This window comes from Elgaria multicarinata, chromosome 7 (assembly GCF_023053635.1).
Source record: "Elgaria multicarinata webbii isolate HBS135686 ecotype San Diego chromosome 7, rElgMul1.1.pri, whole genome shotgun sequence".
NCBI classification, from domain to species: domain Eukaryota; kingdom Metazoa; phylum Chordata; class Lepidosauria; order Squamata; family Anguidae; genus Elgaria; species Elgaria multicarinata.
Window position 1 is genome coordinate 45,658,440 of NC_086177.1, and position 15,616 is coordinate 45,674,055.

The window sequence follows — 15,616 nt, forward strand, 5'->3', positions numbered from 1 at the left end:
ATCCAGCAAGTTAAAAAAAAGAAAAAAAAACCATTAGGTCTTAAATCAATTTACATTTTATTTTAAAATTTCAAAATATTTAAATGGATGGACCATTGTTTTGGTTGTCTACTCCCATAGGTGTTACATGCAGCCACTCTTTGACAGGGTTGTTGAATTGCCTCTTTCTTTTAGCTAGGGTGACCATATGAAGAGGACAGGGCTCCTCTATCTTTAACAGTTGCATAGAAAGGGGAATTTCAGCAGGTGTCATTTGTATGCATGTCGCACTTGGTGAAATTTCCTCTTCATCACAACAGTTAAAGCTGCAGGAGCTATACTGAAGCTATACTGTGACCAGATTTAAAAGAGGGCAGGGCACCTGCAGCTTTAACTGTGGTGACGAAGAGGAAATTTCACCAGGTTCACCTGCTGAAATTCCCGTTTCCATAAAACTGTTAAAGATAGAGGAGCCCTGTCCTCCTTTTCATATGGTCACCCTATTTTAGCACTTCTCAGCCTTGGCTACTGTGTTTTGCCAGCAGGTACTGCTCATCAAAGTATGCATACAATGCTCAAGGAGCAATGAACCTCCTAACCCATTCCATCTTGCTTTGATCCATTGTGTATCACTTGATTTGTCCTCTATGGCATTAGGTCATTATCACACTTCTTTCTTTAGGAACAATGGGAGCATGTGTGTAAAAACAGTGCTCCAAAGTAAAGGTTTTGTCTATAATAGTCTATAGAATAAGAGCTGAGCTACCCCACCCCACCCCAACTACAGGGTGGTCCTAGAAAGTTGCTTAAGACTGGCTAGTGGTAAAGCTAGCTCTGCCACAAGTAAGGATGTATGACCATTTTGTTTTTGCTTGCAAAACATGCAAGCATGCCCCATTTGAAGCCACAAACATGAATGTAGCTTGTGTCTGCCAAATATGTTTGCAAATCAATGAACACATACTTGTGTTCTTGTTTCTGATTCAAACTTCAATTTGTGCAAATTACGGAATCTGCACAAAATTCCTCAGTAGATTAAATCAGCCCTGCTATAGTTTATGGAGGAAATATGTGCAAGAGATTTGCCCAAATTCTCAGAGATTTGCACAAATATTGGGAGATTTGCACAAATTTCCCATTCAATTGCTGGTCAATTTGTGCAAATCTCCCATTCGCAGAAAGCGAACAGCAACCCCAAATGCAAATGGTAATTGGGCATGAGATTATCAGTAAAACAATGTTTGGAGAATCCTAGCAATCTCAAACATTGATCGTTTGTTCATCCCAAATCACAAGTAATACTGCAATAGTAATAGTAATAAGTAATAGCACAAATAATATTGCAATAGCATGGACATTTTAAGCACTTTATATTCAGGACATAGCTTGGAAACATAATTACATAGGTCATACCAGGTAGGGTCAGAGTGGGTTATGGGATAAGAAAGGTTAAAACAAGTTGTATTGTTTGTCTCCCTAAAGCATCAGTTGGAGGTGATGTGGTTCTCTTTGTAGTGGCATCTCATGGTTAGTTGACTTGATAGGATATATCTGCTCTAGGGATCAGCTCACCTCACCTATCCAGGTCTAATAATTGACTTAGGAGGAGTGGCGAGGTCTCTCTGGGCACATTATTTGGATGTGTGCACCATCGTGTCTTAGAATGAGATTGCCGCTCTTTAGACAGAGGGCTTTAGGTGGAAGACTCTGAGGTTGGAGCCTTCTGCATGACATATGCCCTACCTGCAGATGTCATGCAGGGCAGAAGAAAGAGCATAGGCTTTCACAGCCTTGCCATTCTCCTTAAAAGTATTTTTAGCTGGATCGACATCTGAACCTGTTTAGCCTGCTTATCTTCCTTGTGGTGGGGCTGGGAACAGAGAGGTGTTAGGATTCCGGCCTCTCATCTTGTCTTTCTGCCCACCGGTCTTCCTTCTCCTTTTTTTAAAGTTTTATTACTTGAAGTTGTAGAGGATCTACTGTGGCTTTCTATTAGCTTCTTTTCCTTTCTTAACATTTCCCACTTTTCTAGTGTGAAAGTTGTTGTTGTCACTGATTATTATTTATTAATAATCATAGTGATTATTATTTATTAAAATGTTAATTTATTGCATCATTTTGCTGTAGGCACCTTCAGTATTAACTGGAAGAGTACACTTTATAAACATTCTTTCCTACTAATGGAAGCCAGGTTAGCACCCTCTCTGATGTCCTTCCACTGGAACATGAAAAATCTCATTTTTATTTAGACATGTGTTTGGCTTTTAAGCTGACCTGTTAGCTGAAATATGCTTTCATTGGTGGGTGCTGTGTGTATCTATCTATATATCTAATCTAAACTTATTCATAGTTTAGATTCACCTTTAAGGGTACAGCTCCACTCAAGGCAGTTTTTCTTAATTTTCTTGATGTTCTTTTGATTGATTTGTGGTTTTTTTATGTTTTAATTATAATTTTGTATTTTTCTTGTATTGTATTGTTGGCTGCCTTGAACACTATTCATAGGGAAAGGCAGGATATAATAAAGAATCACTATTACAGTATGTAGAGACAATAAGGCCCTTTTGGTATCAGGAGTATTTGTCCCTAAACATTAATCCATTTCAAAGAGAAATAATTATTTCTGATTACTTGCATGTTTATTTCATTTACTATTTAAAGCAACTGTGAAGTCATATCAAATAAATCTTATTTTAAAGCTTTTCTGAGGTGTCTATCAGGGTGGGATACTGATTTTTATTCCTTGATGTTTGTAAAAGATATCCTTCTACAATTGTCAATGTGATGTCAATCTACTTCTCTCCTCCTTTGCAGTTCATTGCTGTTCCTCTCCTCTCGGAAAATCCTTCTAAACTGACTGGTTGCAGTTATTACGCTTTATATGAAGGATCTATGTTGAAAGGCTGTTATGAGTTTCTGTCCCAGTGGATCGTATGATGAAGTTGAAGCAGCCTTTCATCCAAAACTGTATAATAACATCAGTTGGGAAATACAGAAGTGCCACGGATTATTGATAGAGTCATATCTGCAATTCTGCTGACAGACTTGATGCCTCAAAATGTTAAGGTGGGGGGAAAATCTGTTACTATTTCCCTCTCTTGTTTCCATGTAAAATTTGAAGGATCCTTTAGATTCTCCTTTAATTGTAAACAGACAATACAGGTTGCTCCTATTAGTTTCCCTATTTCATCTGCAAGACCTGACACATTTAAGAAAGCATTCATAACTTATGTTTAGAACATACACAAAAGTCCCAGGAGTTAGGAGGTAAGGGATAAGTTTTATTTGATTAACGTTCATAGTTCCGTCTATTTTTCTATTTTGTTTTTAAAGTCAGTATGTCTTTTTTGGATAGCTTCAGCTAGAAGTAAAATAAATATCTAATGTGTGTGTGTGTCTGTGTGTGAGAGAGAGACATGCTGACAGTATGAGCCATAAAGCTACACAATTATCCTTTCCTAACATCTAAATATCATTGCAACTTTAGTATACTTCATGTGTATGTCAGAGTGGGGTGTGAGGTGCCGATTTTGCTGATATAAAATACAATTTTTTTGTGCCTGGCTTGGAAAGACTATCCAAAGTGGCTGATCTCTCTTTAATCTCTCTGTTCTATAATATTTCTGATGATCCAATCTGTTAGCTTTATATTCAGGTTCTCTTAATATGGATTAGTTAATACATTTCAACTGCCCTTTTGTGCAGAGTCATGGCAGGGCACTCCCTTTTTTTTGCTTTTAGCTAAATAATTGGGATTATAGTTTTAATGACTGAATATAAAACTCTATGATGTGGATGTGGTTACAGAAGATGGCTTGGTGAAGGAGTAAAATGGCATGTCATTTTAATCCTTTCACCAAGGCATCTTGGTGAAAGAGTACTAAGTTTTCATCGATGCAAAGCATGAAAGCGAAACTCGTTGTTTTCTTTTTGGATAAAATATGTGGCTGATTCAATGAGAGCATAGCAGATTGTGGGGAATGATCAGGGTGGGGAACCTGTGGCCCTCCAGAGTTGTTGGACAATAAATCCCATCATCCCCAGCCAGCATGACTACTTTACAGAAGTGATGAAAGTTGTAGTCCAACAATATCTGGAAGGCTGAAGGTCTCCCACTCCTGCTCTAGGTTTTCAGAATCATACTTTTTGATTGAAACTTAACTTTTACTTTAGAAACAGCACTATTGTACAAATCTTGCAAATAGCCTTTCCATTGCATGTAGAATTATTGTCCTTATAAATAGTCCAAACCAGGATTTTAAAATCCTGTAACTAAACCAGAAGCTAGTAGTTTTAACGGCTTATTTCCCCCCCAGCATCATTCCAGAGTAATACAAAATTAATGTTAACATTGAGAAAAAGTAAGCAACTTCCTTTTAGATTGCTTGTAATGAAATTGAACTAACAGAAGACAGCAAGTTGCAACCATCATGTGTTCCTGATAAGGGGAATGTCTTGCATTGGCTAATCTGCTTAAATGTTCAATTCTTCAATGATGAAACATTGAATATAACTCAACTTCCTTATTATTTATTTATTTATATAGCACCATCAGTGTACATGGTGCTGTACAGAGTAAATCAATAAAATAGCAAAACCCTGCCACATAGGCTTACATTCTAATAGAATCATAATAAAACAATAAGAAGGGGAAGAGAATGCACCAAACAGGCACAGGGTAGAGTAAAACTAACAGTATAAAAGTAAGATCAAAATCAAGTTTTAAAAGCTTTAGAAAAAAAGAAAAGTTTTTAGCTGAGCTTTAAAAACTGCGATTGAACTTGTAGTTTGCAAATGTTCTGGAAGAGCATTCCAGGCTTTAAGGGACAGCGGAAGAAAATGGACGAAGCGGAGCAAGGGAAGTAGAAACCCTTGGGCAGGTAAGAAACATGGCATCAGAGGAGCGAAGAGCAAGAGCGGGGCAATAGTGTGAGATGTGAGAGGAAAGATAGGAAGGAGCTAGACTGTGAAAAGCTTTGTAGGTCAACAGGAGAAGTTTATATTGGATTCTGAGGTGAATTGGAAGCCAATGAAGAGATTTCAGAAGTGGAGTAACATGGTCAGAGCGGCGAGCCAAGAAGATGATCTTAGCAGCAGAGTGGTGAACAGAAACTAAAGAACTGATGAGAGAAGAAGGAAGGCCAGTGAGAAGAAGGTTGCAGTAGTCCAACTGAGAAATAACCAATGCATGAACAAGAGTCTTGGCAGAAGAGACAGACAAAAATGATCGAATCCTGGCAATATTATACAGGAAAAAATGACAGGATTTAGCTACTGCCTCAATATGAGGAATAAAGGAGAGTGAGGAGTCAAATATAAAGCCAAGACTACGAACTTCCTTGACTGGAGTAAGTGTAACATCATTGACAGTAAGAGAGAACAGCGCCTACCAGAAGGCTGGCAAATGCTCCTCAAGTGATTGGTGTTTGCATCTGGCATTTGAAGTGAAGTTTGTAGGTGAGGTAATATGACAAGTGAAAGCAATAGAAAAATGTCCACATGTCCCTTAAGACTTAGCCTACTGTTTCTTTCCCCTCTTTCCTATCAAGTTCTCAGAATGAACATGTATGTATTGAGCAAGAAGTATGATAGATGCTAAAATCTACATCAGTGACAGAATGTAGGGGGATTTGCACATTGGACTGGGAAAGGATAAAATAAGGTGGTCTGCTGGAAATAGATGAATTTGAATTTTAAAAAATGAATAAGAAGCACTGGCAGAAGGCATTTCACATTTCTGTAAGGTATACAGAGAAAATGTACATAGTACTGAACTGCATTCCTTGTGGTTTTTAATATAGCATGGGATCTCTGTTAATCATAAGAAACTGCCTTCTGTTATGCTGAAATGCAAAGCAAAAGCACTGTACATTGATGGTGCTATATTAATAATAATAATAATAATAATAATAATAATAATATAAGTAAATATAAAAGTCTCTTAAAATTAGTTCAGAAGCCTATGTGGGATGAAGATCCTGTTCCCATGGCGTAGTGAAAATGTTTCTCTGCCATGCCCATAGAATAAAGTATGATGTGAACATAAGAACATAAAAAGAGCCCTGCTGGATCAGTCCAAGGGTCCATCTAGTCCAGCACTCTGTTCACACAGACGTCAACCAGCTCTCAACTAGGGACCCAGAAGCAAGACATGGTGCAACAGTGCATGCGTGCGCGCGCACACACACACACACACGTTCCCCAGCAACTGTCTCTAATACTGGAGGTAGCACATAGCCATCAGGACTAGCAGTGATTGATAGCCTCCTCCAGGAATTTATCCAACCCACATTTAAAGCGATCCAAATTGATGGCCATCACCACATCTTGTGGTAGTGAATTCCATAGTTCAATTATGTGCTGTGTGAAGAAGTACTTCATTTTATCCATCCTGAATCTCCTACCAATCAGCTTCATGAGATGAGCCCAGGTTCTAGTATTATGGGGGGTGGGGGAAATGTCTCCCTATCCACATTCTCCACACCATACATAATTTTGTACACCTCTATCATGTCTCCCCTTAGCCTCCTTTTTTCCAAGCTGAACAAACCCAGCTGTTGTAACCTTCCCTCATAGGGGAGGTGCTCCAGTCCCTGGATCATTTTAATTGGTATTTTTTTTTGCACATCTCCCAGCTCTACACTATATATATATATATATTTAGGTGACCAAAACTGTACACAGTTGTACACTGTGGTCATAGAATCGTAGAATAGTAGAGTTGGAAGGGGCCTATATGCTCAATGCAGGAATCCACATTAAAGCATCCATGACAGATGGCTGTCCAGCTGCCTCTTGAATGCCTCTAGTGTGGGAGAGCCCACAACCTCCCTAGATAATTGGTTCCATTGTCACACTGCTTTTACAGTTAGGAATTTTTTTCTGATGTCCAGCCACAATCTGACTACCTGTAACTTGAGCCCATTATTCCATGTCCTGCTAGAAAAGAGATCCTGGCCCTCCTCTGTTTGACAATGTTTCAAGTATTTAAAGAGTGCTTTCATGTCTCCCCACAGTCTTCTCTTCTCAGGGCTAAACATGCCCAGTTCTTTCAGTCTCTCCTCATAGGGCTTTGTTTCCAGACCCCTGGTCATCCTGGTTGCCCTCCTCTGAACACGCTCCACACCATAGATTTGTGTAAAGGCAGTATGATGCTGGCAGTTTTATTCTCAATTCTTTTTCTAATAAGGCCTAACATGGAGTTTGCCTTCCTTACAGCAGCTGCACACTGGGATGACATTTTTATCAAACTGTCCACCACAAACCCACATCTCTTTCTTGTTCAGTAACCACCAACTCAGATGCTATCAGGTTGCACTTCAAGCTGGGTTTTTTTGTCCGAATGTGCATTATTTTACACTTGCTTACGTTGAACTGCATCTTGCATTAAAATGCCCACTCTCCCAGCTTGGAGAGATTCTTTTGGACCTCCTCACAATACCTCTTTGTTTTAACCACCTTAAATAATTTGGTTTGATCGGCAAACTTGGCCATACTCCACCACACAGTTCCCCCCTGTTGTGTTAGCACACCTATGTCACACATTACATTATGGGTGTATGGGAGTATGTGTGCATGCCTTCTTTTCCATCACAGTAAAAGGATCTTCAAGCTGGTTGGATTTCTGCTGGCTGTTTCTATAGAATATGTATTTTTTGTTTTGTTTTTAAGATTAGGGATATTTTAAATAACTTGAATAAAGATCTTTACAATAATTTTTTGCCATTCCAAATCGGTTTGTGTGGTTTATTGTGGATGTACACATTTTAAAAATGAATGAAAAAATAAATTTAAAATAAAGGCGAAATGCATATGTTGCAGAAAAGGATATAGTTGCTGGAAACAGAGTGCTGGCCCTGCCATTCTCCGTGGTACCATGATGGCTGTGGGTAAAAATGATGTCAGGAACTTGGGTCTGAATTGTGCAGCAAGATTTCTTCAAGTGCTGTCCTTAACTGCAGTGGCAGGAAACACAATTTAGGCTCTGTGCAAATCAAGAGATGCTATGTGCATACTTACATTCTTAAGTTCCTGTCAATTTGATGACAGTCAGATTTATTCTAGTTTCTCACTGCATTGTTACAGAAAAGTGGGAAATGCTTTTATGTGCAACAGTTTTATTTGGAATTGATAGAATCTGTTTAAATGGGAATTTGTTTCTTCATTTCTTTTAAGGTTCCTTCAGCAGTATATTCTCATACTTGTTGAAAATATTTTTGATATTTGTTTTATTAAATCTGACAGTCTTAATAATGCATATAAAAATAATTTCAGCTTGTTTTTCTGGACAATCTTTGCAGCAGTTTTCAATCAATGCTTTGGAGCTGAGTTTCATTATTGATTCCCTTCATAAATTGATAGTCTCTCTCTCTCTCTCTCTCTCTCTCTTTCTCTCTTTCCCTCCCCCCCACCGCCGTCTCTCTCATGTCTGTCTGTCTCTCCCCAGTAATATAGTGAAGCATTAAAAAAGCAGGATAAGTACTTTACAGTCTTCTTACTGCTGCCCACAGGGTGCTATAAATGCACAAACTGGATATAATTGAAGCACATATTAACTTACCTTCTGTTGTACAGGAAGAACATAAGCAGGCTGTTAATGTTCACCGTGTTGAAACTCTTAACTTGGGGGTTGCGAATTAGCTTGCAGGAGTAATTTGGTAAGCACCTGGGAAATTGCAAGCTTCATTTCCTGCAACGTGGAATATGATTAAAAACAGAATATATTATTATCATGGGCACCATTAAAAAATGTGTAGACAGCATTCCATGATGTTAAAATGGAAATTGGAAGTTGTATTCAAATGTGGAAGATACTGCATGTTAATTATAGTCTACCACAGTGCATTGAAAGTGCAATTCAATTATTTGCTTTGTCAAGCAATATTTTGATTAACCTGAACTTTAATTTTGTACATCTGGTGTTTTTCACAGTGGGATAAAAACATGGTTGAGGTGTACTGCTTGCCAACAGCATCCAGAAACAAGAGAAAGAACATATGCAGAACAACAGTAAACCAGATTAAAGCATTGGGATGGCAATATTTTTGAAATAAAACAGAAAGCACTCTTTAAGGCTGTGCAATCAAAGAAATGAATCAAGCAGGTATTGATGGATATGGAGCCTGAGGTGATGTTTATCCCTCAGACTTTCACAAGCATTGGCTATCATTATACAATTATGTTACTCTAATTGCTACAGTTAAGTTATGATACACCCTGAGGTCTAAATTCACAAAGTAAAATACATTTCAGGATCCATGCCAGCAAAGAAAGAAACACATCAAAATGCTGTTTTAAATAGTGAATATTTTGGAGGTGGAAGTTTTCCTCTCTATTTCTTAAGTCTGCACCCTATCACAATCTGTTACTATAGTAGAGATGGTAACAAAAAATAGATTTTAATAGTGTTGCCTTTATTTATTTCAAAAATGTGTATGTTTCTTTCTACAAATCATTCAAGTCAGCTAACACAGAATAAAACACTATAAAGATACAAATTAATATAATATAAAAATTACAAAATATATGACAGAAGCCCCTGGAAATATGCCAAACAAAAGAGCAGAACCAAAACAAAATTAAACCAGTTGGTAAAGAACAAAATGATACACCAAAAGCCCACTGAAACAGGACTTGGTCTGGTGCCTAAATTAGGGTGACCAACTGTCAGGATTTCCCCGGATTTGTCCTGGTTTTTGTTCTTTCCATGGTGTCAGGGGGGATTTTCTATAATTTTCAATAATGTCCTGGAATGACATACCTTCCCCTTTAAGGCTGCCATTAGCATGGCAGGAGGGAGTGACATGCTTTCTTGAGGCACATCATTCCCCCACCCCAAGCTCCAATTGAGGTCTTAAAGGGGAAAGTGGGTCATTCGTAGACATTATAGAAAAGGCCCCCATTGGAGTGGATGGTGGTGGTGCAGAATGAAATCCTTTCCCCTCCTCCACTCCAATCGGGTTCTTTAAGGTGGCGGGGGAATAACGTACTTTCTGCAGGACTCAGAAAGCTGCTTCCCCCCCCCCACAAACTAGGAGTCCTCTTTTTTGGTTCCCCAAATATGGTCACCCTATTAAATGTGTGCTGTAAAATCAGACATGTGACCAAGGCTATGTTTGGGTGGGCACAACCCCTTGGTACTGAACACGCCCCCTTGGGGGCGACCATGTCGTCCTCCTTTTTGGTTTCCAAAATATGGTCACCCTACCTAAATAGATAATGAGGATCCATGTGGATCTTCCTGGTGGAGGGCCTTTCACAGATGGTGTGCAACCACAGAAAAGTAAGGCTGTGCACCACCTCTGGGTTGAGCTCCAAATTTGAGCCAAAGTGGTACTGGATTGGGCCGAGGCATGTTGAAGCAGATTGGAATGGTTCCAAAGCACTTCAGGACACCTCAGCCTGATTCAGGGCAGTGGTGAGCCCCTACCCACCATGAGGCCAACCTGGAGTCCATTGAACACTCCACTTGCCCCCCCTCTCCCCTCCCTTCTTCCCTCCCCACTCAGCCCCAGAATACGGAATTGCTGCCCCTGCCGCCCAAAGGACTTACCTTAGCTGCACATCCATGATTAGAGCTGCCATTTTACATTATGATGGGGGTTCTGTAGATTTCCTAGATCTATGGTCTTTTCTATTCATTTGGGTCTGAATGGAGACAATAGTTTCCTGTTCCCCTAGAGGTATTAATTTACTTTTAAATGTCAAGGTGATTATGTTATCACAAATTACTGCAGTTGTGAAGGGTCACTGTGCTTATTTTACATGCATTTAAGGTCTAATTTAATTGGCACAAATTGTACTTTTTGTATTACATCACCATTTATCTTTTCCCTTTATGCTCATGTGCATCTATACCTGCCAGCTGAAGATTCTTACATCTGATGAAGGGAACTAGTCCATGAAGGTTTATGTCATATTAAATCTTTTAGACTTTATGGTGCCACAAAACTCTTGTTTCTTTGTTCTGTGATAGAATAACATGGTTATCCTTCTGGAAACTATTTTTTATTTATTACTTATTTTTGAAATTGATAAACTACCCTATAATCAAGTTCTTTGGGTGGTTTAGAGGGATTAGAGCAAACAAAGTTACAATAAACAACAACACAATGCAAACAATACAAAAGAAATCACTTTCAAAGAGAGGAAGAGAACATTTGTAGCAAGGAAACCAATTTAAAACTGAAGACAGAGAAATAAATTATGAACATAGCACTTTGTATGAATAAGTTCTTTTTTAAAGTCATTATACATTGCTCATAGAGGGGAAAACCTGGTGACTGATAGGTTTTATATAAGTGACCAGCTGATGTGCAGCCATCACTTGACAATATTAGGGTTGAACTGAACTAATATGTTTTAATGACCTCTAGATCTACCCCAATAGCTGATAATATACCCATGGTTCTTCAGTTATTCCTTGTACTTTTGCAAAATCTGTTTTGGTTTGTTGATTTTTGTTACTTATACAATATTCTTCAAAATCTCCGACTTAAATCCCAGTCCTATGCAGACTGAGGTGACGGAAATCAACTTTGCTGCTTTAATAAAATGTACCATTTGATGAGTTAATTGTGACATGCTTGAACCATTTCTCCTTATCCTTCTTTGCTTGGAGGCTTTCTTTAGTTCATGACTGTGAAGTCACAGAACTACCCTCAATTTTTAGATTTTGCTTGGTTTGGGGGATACTATGGGAGTTAAATCCTTTTTGAGTGTGTGCTGGTCAGCTTCAACCAAGGGATCTAAAGTTTAGTTAGATTATAAGAATTGGGATGTTTGATCAGGAAATCAACAGTTTGCAGGAGTTCAATTGAAGATCAGAGGAAGTGCTTAGGAAATTGAAATTTAGATTGCAAAGGTGACTACAAATTACCCTTCTGATTGGTTGGACTTGGGGAGGGAAAATAACTTATTTTAAGATATAAAAACTTAAGGCAGAAGCAGAGAGAGAGAATACTAGAGTCTGAGAGGAAAGAAAGGGGAATGCTGCTGGAAGTGGAGAACAGGTTAAGAGAGTGTTGGATTTATGATGGTAAGGTATTGCTTGGATAAAGAACTCAGATTAAATAGTGTCACAGTCTAGTTAGATTAGCTGGATGGGTTTTCTTACCCGAATCACTCACATGCTTGTTTATGTCCATTCAGATTTAAAACATTTTCTTATTAACCCTTTTCTTCAGTAACATTTAAAACATTACTTGAAACGTTGGGGCCTCTATTTTGTTTTTGGGTACCCCATACTACCTAAAGTAGATATCAAAAACTCAGAGAGTAGAAGGAAGGGCAAAAAGGAGCATGAGCACACTGGCCTGCCTGTTTTTCCTTCTACTCAGAGAACAGGGTGTTGCAGCTCCATGATAATTCCAAGTTGTGATCAGCAGTGATATAATTTCCCTCTTGGTTTACACCCAAATGGAAGTCATTTGCTTTCTTGGAATTATTTCCGCACCATTTCAAAATATAGTATGGCTATGCATTTTGGAAAAAGGAAGAGAACACATTATATAAACCGCTTAAAGAAAAGAGAATATTCTTGTATTGAGTTAAAGTTACCCAGCCACAAACTTTCAGCAGGAGCCTGTAGTCATGCTCTATAAAGGTTAGTTCCTTGTGATTTGCGTATTGACTTTCTTTAGCGTTTTAAGAAAATAATGTGGTTGATAACCCTGCCTTTTAGAATAAAGGATAGCCCAGGGGTGAAAACTGTCTAGTCCATTTTTTCTGTTTGCTTTGTGACCTTTTCCTGTAATCCAGCATGTGATCTAGCATCTGACAAACCTTTAATTTTGGCAGGTCATCTGACATGTTAGCTGGAAAGGAAATCTATAGGTTAAGAGAAGTCTCCAGAACTTTTATTGCCACCATCTTTCACAGTTCAGCCGAACTTTTAATTGACACCACTTTTGTTTTCATTCTTTTATAAAGCTCTTATTTTCCACGCACCACAATTATTTTCTTTGCAATTTCCTGCAAGCTAGAAAATAAATACTCTTTATTCTGAGCACAGACAGCCAAGAGGCAAAATTTTGCTGATCTCTTCTGATATTACTCTTCTGAGTAGCTTGACCTATTTTCAGAAGCTTTTATTGCGCCTCTGCCTATTGGATTTTATAGCAGCCTCCAAATGTTATACAAGCCTATCTGGTTCAGGTTCGTCCTCCTCCTTTTTTTGGCTGAGCCAGTGAATACCTAGTGATGGGCCATGGAATGTACTTTATGCCCTTATCCATTGAAAGCAATAAATATTTCCCTTTTATTTCTGTTATTTTTCTCAGAACATATATACTCTCATAAATGTTTAAAAAACAATATAGATGAGAACTGATTAAAGATCTTTAAGTGATTAATTGTTTGATTTTTATTAGTTGACCAAATTCAAATGTGTATATTATCAGAACTTCATTATATGTACCATGGGGAGGATATTGATAAAGTCGTCATAATTTCTCTTAAATGTGATTTACAGGACAATCATATGCCTGTCTACTCAGAAGTTAGTCTTATGGTTCCACTAAGTAACTTAGGGCACAATCCTATGAAGATAGTCTGCAGCTTTTGAACTTGGAAGTTGCCAAGTATCTATTGCAGGGTGGTTGGAACATGGAGAACGATGTTCGCCTTTGCTCTCCAGCCATGCAACATTTCTGCTAGATGGGCAATTTTACCCATCTAGCAGCAGCAGCAGTTCAGAACAGAAGCACAGACGGCTGGAGCAGCCATAGCAATAGTTGTACGGCTGATGCCCCAGCCTCCTGCCCACCCCCACACTCTGTTTACCAAGCACAGAGAGGTAGCTGAAGCATCTCTCTCCATGCCACCTATGAAGGGAGCGTGGTTTTCTGGCTATGATGTCAGAACCATGGCTCTGATCTCATAGCTAGGAAAATGAACAATCCTATGCCTCCCCCTTCCCCAAACACTATCTAGGGAACATAGGATTAGTCTCCAGGTGCAATGTTATGCATGTTTAGGCCTGGCTGGCTGGGGAATGCTGGGAGTTTCAGTACTTTTTTTCTGTCTAAACAAGCATCAGATTGTGCCTTTAAAGTATTGCTAAGGAAGAGAAATCTTTACATATATTATTTTTATCTTCGAGAATATCTAAGATAGATATTGTAAATTGCAGTAACACAGTACATGTGCTTTACTAGCTTCAGAAATGATGACATTCAAACTTCCATCAATATTGTGAAAAATGCAGAATGACTGTGAAGCAGTTCAACCTCGGTTCACTATGTGTGTGTTTTTAACTTTTTAATTCATTATATTTTAAGCAAGATCATTTTGACTCTGCAATGAAAAATCTAATCTAGTTTGTTTTAGTGTAGTTTTATAATATATTAGGAAAAAAAACACTACACACTCATTATGACAAACTGAGGGCTGTCTTCAAGGTGGCAGGTTGGTGCTGCCTCCCTCTGAAACCCTGAGGTTTTCCTTTCCAGGGGTGGTATCAGGTAATCTAGGGTGACCATATGAAAAGGAGGACAGGGCTCCTGTATCTTTAACAGTTGTATTGAAAAGGGAATTTCAGCAGGTATCATTTGTATATATGGAGAACCTGGTGAAATTTCCTCTTCATCACACCAGTTAAAGCTGCAGGTGCCCTGACCTCTTTTAAATCTGGTCACTCTAATATAGCTCCTGCACTTTAACTGTTATGATGAAGAGGGAAGTTCACCAGGTTCCCTATATATACAAATGCCACCTGCTGAAATTCCCTTTTCTAAGCAACTGTTAAAGGTACAGGAGCCCTGTCCTCCTTTTCATATGGTCACACTAGGTAATCCCAATGCTGAGATGGGAGTGTGGGGGTTTCGGTGACCATCTGAGTACCAGAGCCACCACCACCTCTCTTCCTGGTGGAAGGTGACCAATCGCTGGTCGCCTTCCACCAGGGAACAACCCCGGATTGGCTCCACAGCAACATCAGATGGCAGAAGAGCTGATTGAAAAAGTCAAGGGTAACTCTCTGACTTTTTCAACCCGGAACTTCGTGGGAAAGCCCCATGGTGGCTGCAGAACTGCTCTTCGTCAGTTATACGATGCAGGCACAGCCCCCTCAATATATATGTAAAGAGAGGGTTTTTCTTTTCTTTTTTTACTAAAAGGGCCAGGTGAATGTTTCATCCTAAACTCTCTCAAAGGGTTGTTTTGAGGATAACATTGGAGAAAGAGGATGTTATACAACCCCTTGACTCCTTGGAGGAAAGGTGAAATATAAATGTATGAAGTAAGCAGAAAATATTTGTTTTAACTCCTAAAGTGACATTCTTTATCCCCCCTCCCCTAGGACTGAATGAATGAAAACCGTTGGGCTAGCAAGAGTGGGCAACTTGTGGCTCTCCAGATGTTTCGGCTTTAACCCCATCATCCTTCACCATTGGCTATGCTGCATAGGGGTGATGGGAGTAGTTAGTCAAAGCATTTGGCAGGCCACAAGTTTTACACCTCTGGGCTAGAACGTAAAGCTGATCTTGCTGACTTCAGCTACTGAGAATCCAGCCTGTTCTTCTCTGTACAATCCCACCCTGAGATTTGTTTCTTGTTCATTCTAGAGCAGAGGCAGGTAGCCCTTTCCCCCTCTTTAGGGGGACACATTTCCTTGGGGTAAGCTGTCAGGGGCCACATG